Source organism: Pseudomyrmex gracilis, unplaced genomic scaffold (assembly GCF_002006095.1).
Source record: "Pseudomyrmex gracilis isolate BER0280 unplaced genomic scaffold, ASM200609v1 scaffold_15, whole genome shotgun sequence".
Lineage (NCBI taxonomy): Eukaryota > Metazoa > Arthropoda > Insecta > Hymenoptera > Formicidae > Pseudomyrmex > Pseudomyrmex gracilis.
This window is the reverse complement of record NW_018020599.1, coordinates 289,648-296,430: the sequence shown is the minus strand read 5'-3', so window position 1 is coordinate 296,430 and position 6,783 is coordinate 289,648. Positions and strand designations below refer to the sequence as shown.

General features: G+C 41.3%; 1 protein-coding gene across 1 annotated transcript in view; it reads right to left on the bottom strand.

Moving 5' to 3' along the window:
• The window catches only part of LOC109863958 (zwei Ig domain protein zig-8-like), a 61,223-nt gene extending 55,383 nt beyond the window's left edge, over window positions 1-5,840 (bottom strand). The window contains exon 1 of the mRNA XM_020444687.1: window positions 5,774-5,840. The gene's annotated coding sequence lies outside the window, so the exon portion shown is untranslated. The remainder of the gene's footprint in view (window positions 1-5,773) is intronic.
• Between the last annotated feature and the right edge of the window lie 943 nt (window positions 5,841-6,783).

The window sequence follows — 6,783 nt, the reverse complement described above, 5'->3', positions numbered from 1 at the left end:
GATATTATTCTTTGACCCGGAGATAACCGGGTTTATTTGGAAAGTTGCTCGGGACGTTTAAACAAATATTTCTGTTCGCTATCGTTTACAAAGAAATTTTTAAGATCGTTGCTAGGCTCGGTTTATAGTTTTCGGGCGTCGACACGATTTCTATTTGCACGCCTGGCGCGTCGAAGTCCGAGTCCATTCATGTTATTTATTGAGAAAAAACGGAATTTATTGTATATCGGCGCGTCACGTTGCAAGAAAAAGGGGCCCGTGGAGTCCCCAGGACGTAACAATATTTTATGCATTTTTATTTTATTTTGTGTTTTGTTTGCAGTTGCACGCAATATGTGCCTAATAAAAAATTTATGAAAAGTAATATCAAATAAAAAACTGAGAGAGAGAAAAAAGATAGAATATTAAATATTGCAAGCCCGAGGGACAGGCAATAAATAAATAAATGCAGTTTATTATATTTTTGCAATGTAAACTTTTTTGTCCAAATACTGCGATAAATAAGCTGGTAATATTATGATATGGGCACAAAATCAATTGTTAACATCACTGCAAATAGCATTACCGCAATCTCTGAGGATTTGCTTCTTTTTATTATACTATACAGTTGCTTGAATTACTGAATAAAGTATTATTATGGTAAAGTTCTCTTTCTGCTGCTACAACTACGATGAATATTTTACTTGTGTGCTGAATAACGAAGCGGATTAACTTTTTTTCTTTATATTCTATTTTGAAATTTTTTATTGTTGAGAAACCGCGAAATTCTCTCGCAACCAGCGACGTAAAAGTTTGCCCGATAATTTTCTGAATTTCAAATTCTTTTTTATCGATTATCTGCAGTTTTATTTGGTCTTATTTTCTTGTTGCTCCTTGCGGGCTTGTTTTACGCTTGACAACCGAAGATATCTTTTTTCGTGTAAAGCGAAGAACGGATATTCTCGAATATATCCCGAGGAAGGTATATAGCGTTTTGAAAAAAGCATGTCTCTCTCTCAGTATCATATCGATCATCGATGTCTTAAGGGGTTCGGTTCAGCCAACCTCGATCCTCCTCGTTCACGGTACGGCGCACAAGTCGTAAATACCGAGATGTAGGGAGAAGGCGTACGAGCGAGGTCACGGAGCAATTTTCGCCGTATCTTGCAATTTTCATGCAGTTGCAAATGGTTGTGTATGGCCCGCTCCGGTAGGTAAGGCACGCTTCGCGCAGGGTATTTGCGACTCGGGGCCGCCGATGCGACGATGGCCTCGTTAAAACGCCTTTTAATCCCGCATCGGTTCTTGCGCGAAACAAAATTCTCCGTAATTTTTCTCTTCTTATTACACTCACCGAACGAAGCGGACTTCTCTCGTCTCTTAAGCGACGAGAGAACTAAAACTCGAGCAAATGACTGAGCAGGAAAGTTTTCTCTATAGAGAAAACTAAAGTCCAATTATTTAAATTAAAGCACTCGTTTTTAACGGCTTTAAAGCGATGTTTAATTCCTCTTGTGTAGCTTGCGAGTCTTTCATTAAACTGTACAGCTTCCCCGTTTCAAGACAAATGCCGAGATTCGAATACACGAGCATGATAATCCACTGGCTTGACCAAGAAATCTGATACCTGTTCTACCTGCATGCGGCAACAATTAAGCGCATTAGCGCGGTCGCCGCAAATGCCACGGCGAAACTTCGCGGAAGGTATGCTGCCGTCGGAGTGGCCGTCGTCGCGGCATTAGTTGCCGGTCTTTGTGGCAGTAACTGTTTCTGGTTTACGCGAACATTCCACTCACGGCTCCAATCCGTGGAGCGAGGATCAGCGGACTGACAGCGCGTTAATGCCCGCGGCTAAAAGGGATACGAATCACAGATTCCATCTCTTACGATTTCCGGACAATCGGTAAATGTTACGCGAGAGAGAGAGAGAGAGAGAGAGAGAGAGAGAGAGAGAGAGAGAGAGAGAGAAAGAGAGAGAGAGAGAGAAAGAAAGAGAGAGAGACAGAGATGTAAACCTGACATCCCTATCATTTCTACCATCAACATCATTTGCAAATGTAATTTGCGGCGCGATTATCCGCGTACTTCCACTTCCGACGATATGGCATAACGCGAATTCACGTGAATTTGGTGTATGACTGTCAGATTTCAATTAATTCATCCAAGAGAGAATATTATTGTGGGTAATAACTTCTTGTACGCGTTTCTAACGTATATCTAACGTATTTCTAACTTAATACTGAAGAAGGTTTTGTGTGAGTTCAACTATGTTATGAATAAGAACAGATTTTGAATATTATTAAATCCGTAAAAACAATATTTTTTTTTTTGCATTAAGCTCATGTAAGTAGATAGTTGATACGGTAAGTAATTAGATGGTTTTCATGCCGCAGCAAATTGGAATTAATTTATCGAATTACGTATTCGCGCGTTGATCGGGATTCCTCGAGAATTATATCCGGATGGTGAATGGCTTGTAATCTCACAAGATTATGCCGATATCTCTATAGAAGGAACTACGGGAGAACGACTCGATTGGCGCGAGCTCGTTTCAGACTCGATTTTGACAAGCCCAATGATTTGCTCGCGAACGTATAATAAGCTTAACGTTGTTATGCAAATACTACGCTACACGAGTTCGCAAACAACTAAGTATTTTCGCACGGAACGTGTCTGCCGATTATGATATAATGAGATGTACTTATAGTAGCGTTGTAGACGATTCTGATGTAGACGAGAAATTCCAGCTGTGCGAAGTTGCTTATTTTGCAAATTTTTACTCGATCTCTTTCTACGTCACATTTTTTGTCCATCTTCTTGAAATCGAGATGTAATTTAAAACAACGTTAGGCATTGTGTGAGTCACACCCTCGCTTCATACGACATTTTCTTTGACTATGTTATCATGTTGATATCTGGCACGGGAAGAGGTTTCTACCGGAAATTGCGATTATAAATCACTTATCAGTCCGATATATTTGTTTAAAGAAAATCTACGAGAAACGTTTCGCGCTACAGTTGCTATATCGTTTCTCATCGGTTTACCCCAAAACGATGTAAAAGTATCGCTCACGCGAGGCTCATTAGCATTTAGAGTGGAGAGAGATTTATTCTCCAACTGTGACTGCTGGATCACGACACGGCATGCATAGGATTATCTTCGAGGACCTGGACAATAGTGACCTAATCCATTTACAAAGGAAACGAGGTACTTTTTGGAGGGTGGAAAGAGAAGGGGAGGAGGGCCATCTTTCGCGGAGCGGTCTCGTTTCTCTCGTGTCGCTCTGCCATGGGATTTTACGTTTCATTTTCGTGCCTCTTCGAGTCACGTAACGGCAATGAGATAACGACGAATCTTTTACCTCCGCGATCGAAAGCCCGGTATAATTCCGCGCGCGTTTATTTTCTGCACGGACATGCGGTAAAACCTCGATATAATTCCGCGCAATTGAATCGTGTGTTTGTTAAAAATTGATAACCGGATACGCGTACAAATTGCTGTCGTTAAGCTTCACGATACATTAAGCAATCACGGGTTACTCATTCGATTTATTGCCGTGCGAATAAAATTGCGGCGAGCCTTCCCTTTGACATTCCAATTTTGAACGCATTACCGCTCTTTCGCAGTTGTAAAGCAGCCAAATGCAACGCCGATTCCACGCTAATTACTTTCAATACTCGAAAATCATCGTATACATAAATATCCGTGGACGATCATTTATTGCGTTTATTGCGGTCTGGAAAGTCAATATTAATAGTTGCTCATGTAATTTAGCCAGTGAGATGATTGGCAATATCGTGTTATGGAGCAATACCGTGTGTATACTGTCGTACAACTCGCATCTTTATTTGCATGTAAAGAGATAGATTTAGATGACATTTAATATAGATGTAATAATAAAACAAAAAAAAAAAAAAATGCGCAACGTGAGATAACATTAATGAAATAAAACAACAATCCGATATTCGAAGAAAGAGAGCTCTGTCGCATCTTTTGTCTCATCGATATAACGCAAAGAATTGGTAATTCCTCTATTTTACAGTTTTGTCATCGACAAAGAGACACGATTCGCAATAAACGACGTCACGGCGAGCGCGCATTACGACATCAAAGTTATTCGCGTGAACGCAGCTGCTTTGTATTTGCGGCGCGCATCCAAGCTCGGCCGGGCGATTATATCACAGGTCATGGAAATCCAAGCATTCTTGGGGGACGCCATGTGTCGCCTAAACCCGGGAGAGAGTGTGTTGTGCTCGGCGCGCGAGAAGTTACAGCGCCGTGGCTCAAAGCAGATTATCGTTTGTAATCGGTTCGCGCTACTTAGCACCAGGCACCGAAACGGCAAAGTTCCATCCCCCCGTTTCATCCCTATAGAATAGTTTCCTATCAAAGATTCGCCCACCAGCGGATATGGGTTCGCGAAAGAAGAGCAACGTTTCTGTTTGAGCGACGACGCTTCCCGTTTTTGATGGAAATTTAATTACCGTCTTGTTGATCCTTCTTTGGATCTGGCTAAATGCCAATGCTTCGCGCTCCCTTTGTTATGCATTCCCACGCGAACACATAATAAAGATCTCGTTACTGCATGTAGGGCAAATTCTGTGTCACGAAGGTATGAAAAATTAATATATGTGTAAGGTTCGTGTATAGTTTTAAATGTATTCTTAGTAAAAACATACATATATATAAATAAAGTCACTAAGAGAAAAAACAAGTTCCTGGAAAATAATCTTTTTTTAACATTAGTATCATGACTTTATATTAAAGTTTGACTTTCCTAACAAACAAAAGCGTGTGTAAATAATCACAATCGATTCTCTCGATATTGATTGGTCCCACTTTTATCTCGACGCTGATTAGACGTTTCTAGATGTGTTTCTCGATTCATGTCGTGATACATATCTCTATATAATAAATATAGAGATGTTTAAAAAAAATGCAAAAAATTGCAAAAAAAACAGAGACAGAAGTAGCAATCAAATTTTTTTTTTCTCTTGTTCTGTTAAATCGCACGTGAAACTCATTCAGCCTACCTCCATAGCTTTACACCGACGTAAACACGATTGTGATTTCGACAAATTTGCGTGAAAATGTTTACTTTCCACTTTTCGCTCCGATCGACTCGATGAGGTTAAACGAGAACCGACGTTTATGTAACAAAATCAAACGTTAATTGTAAGCACATTTTCTCATTACGTTTGATAATAACGTCGCTACAGTCCGACACCGCGCGCAAAAGTCGTCTATTCCGCTCGAACGAAAGCTGGGGGGGAGAAAAAAAAATCTATCGATTCGAGATACAGAGTCGAACGGCATGACGTTACATAGTCGCGTTTTCTATAGGAAACACCCTTACAGTGATTGTATTCGACGGAGCGACTCGTTAATCGTCGTTCACCAGGTTGAGCCTTCGTTTTTTTTTTTTTTCACGGTTCTCTTTGAAACGCGGTGCCATTCACGTCCCCGATATCGACATACGCCCGGCAGTTCAAAAAAAGGAAAATGTGGAACGTACATCCTGTACGGCCGACAGTCGGAGAAAGAGAAAATAAAAAAAAAAAACGAGGAGAACAGGGAGGAGAGTCAAATGGGAGGATTTTGCGTGGAGCACGAAGGGCGTTTGATTTCGAAGGAAGAAATCAATCGTGTCTGAAAGCCTGATAGTTTTCGGCGTGAAATCCAAGCCTGCGCCACGATTGCTGACAGTAACTCTTTTTTTTAACACAGCGGTCTATTTTTCCCTTTATCCAAGCTACGTTCAATTGGTCGCCTTGCAGCGCTGACGTTACATACCTGGCAGTATTGCAAGTTGCAGAGAAGTGATCACCTTTCAATTCTGGCAGTTCGAACAAAAGCATCTCACACGTATAGCGTTTCAGAATTTTCGAGCTTTTAAGTGTCACAAAATTGATTACCATTTTTTTCTCGTTAAAAAAACACCCGTATCTTATAATTCAAACTTTTCTTCTTACAAATACAAACGATACAAATTTTCGCGTGTACAAATCTCGTCGACCAGATACTTCCGTTCGCTGTTCGTCGAAATAATCGGCGGCTTAGAAAATTGCTTCCGCTACGAAGCGTGGGTCTCGATAAGCCGGCACGTAGCTTTATAACTGCTTCCTGATGTTTCGAATGCGAGCCAGGAAATTGGCGGAGGGGTGGGGCTTGGCCTCGACCGGTTCGAAGCACCACCACCAGGAAGTGAGAGAATTGAAAATATTGCCCTGCGTAACGAGCTGTACGTGTCGCCGCGCTATCGCCCGCGCGACCAAAAATAAATTTGCGAAATCGAATCAAACGCCGAAAGAGACGCGTGATGGAATCTATTAAAGCGAATTTCGTACCGTACGATGCTGTCCCGTGCGTTGCCATAAGCGTCGCATCGTCGTAAAAGTTTAACAGTCCGATCGCGACATTTATTGGAACGAATTTGCGTGACGTAAATCCCTTCGACGCGTCGCAACCATGGAAACATCATTACTCGTTCGGTACGAATGAGAACTTACGTGAGTTGCATTCATCGCGCTCACCGCTATATTTTTTTTTACTGCCTTGCCGGACACTCTCGGATTACAACGCTGTGATTCACTCGGCGCAGGGTCGCAAGTGAAATGTCAATAACATCGTAGCGATTTCACAAGCGCTCGTCAAAACGCGCTCGACATTCTTATGTTACAAATCAGCAATTGATCTCGATATGCCGTACAAACTAAAATGCTAATTTTATTTCGCGCGGATATTAAATTCTTGACTGAAATCGTAAATTCAGGAGAGAATCTTTTTCGCAAAAATATTTCCAT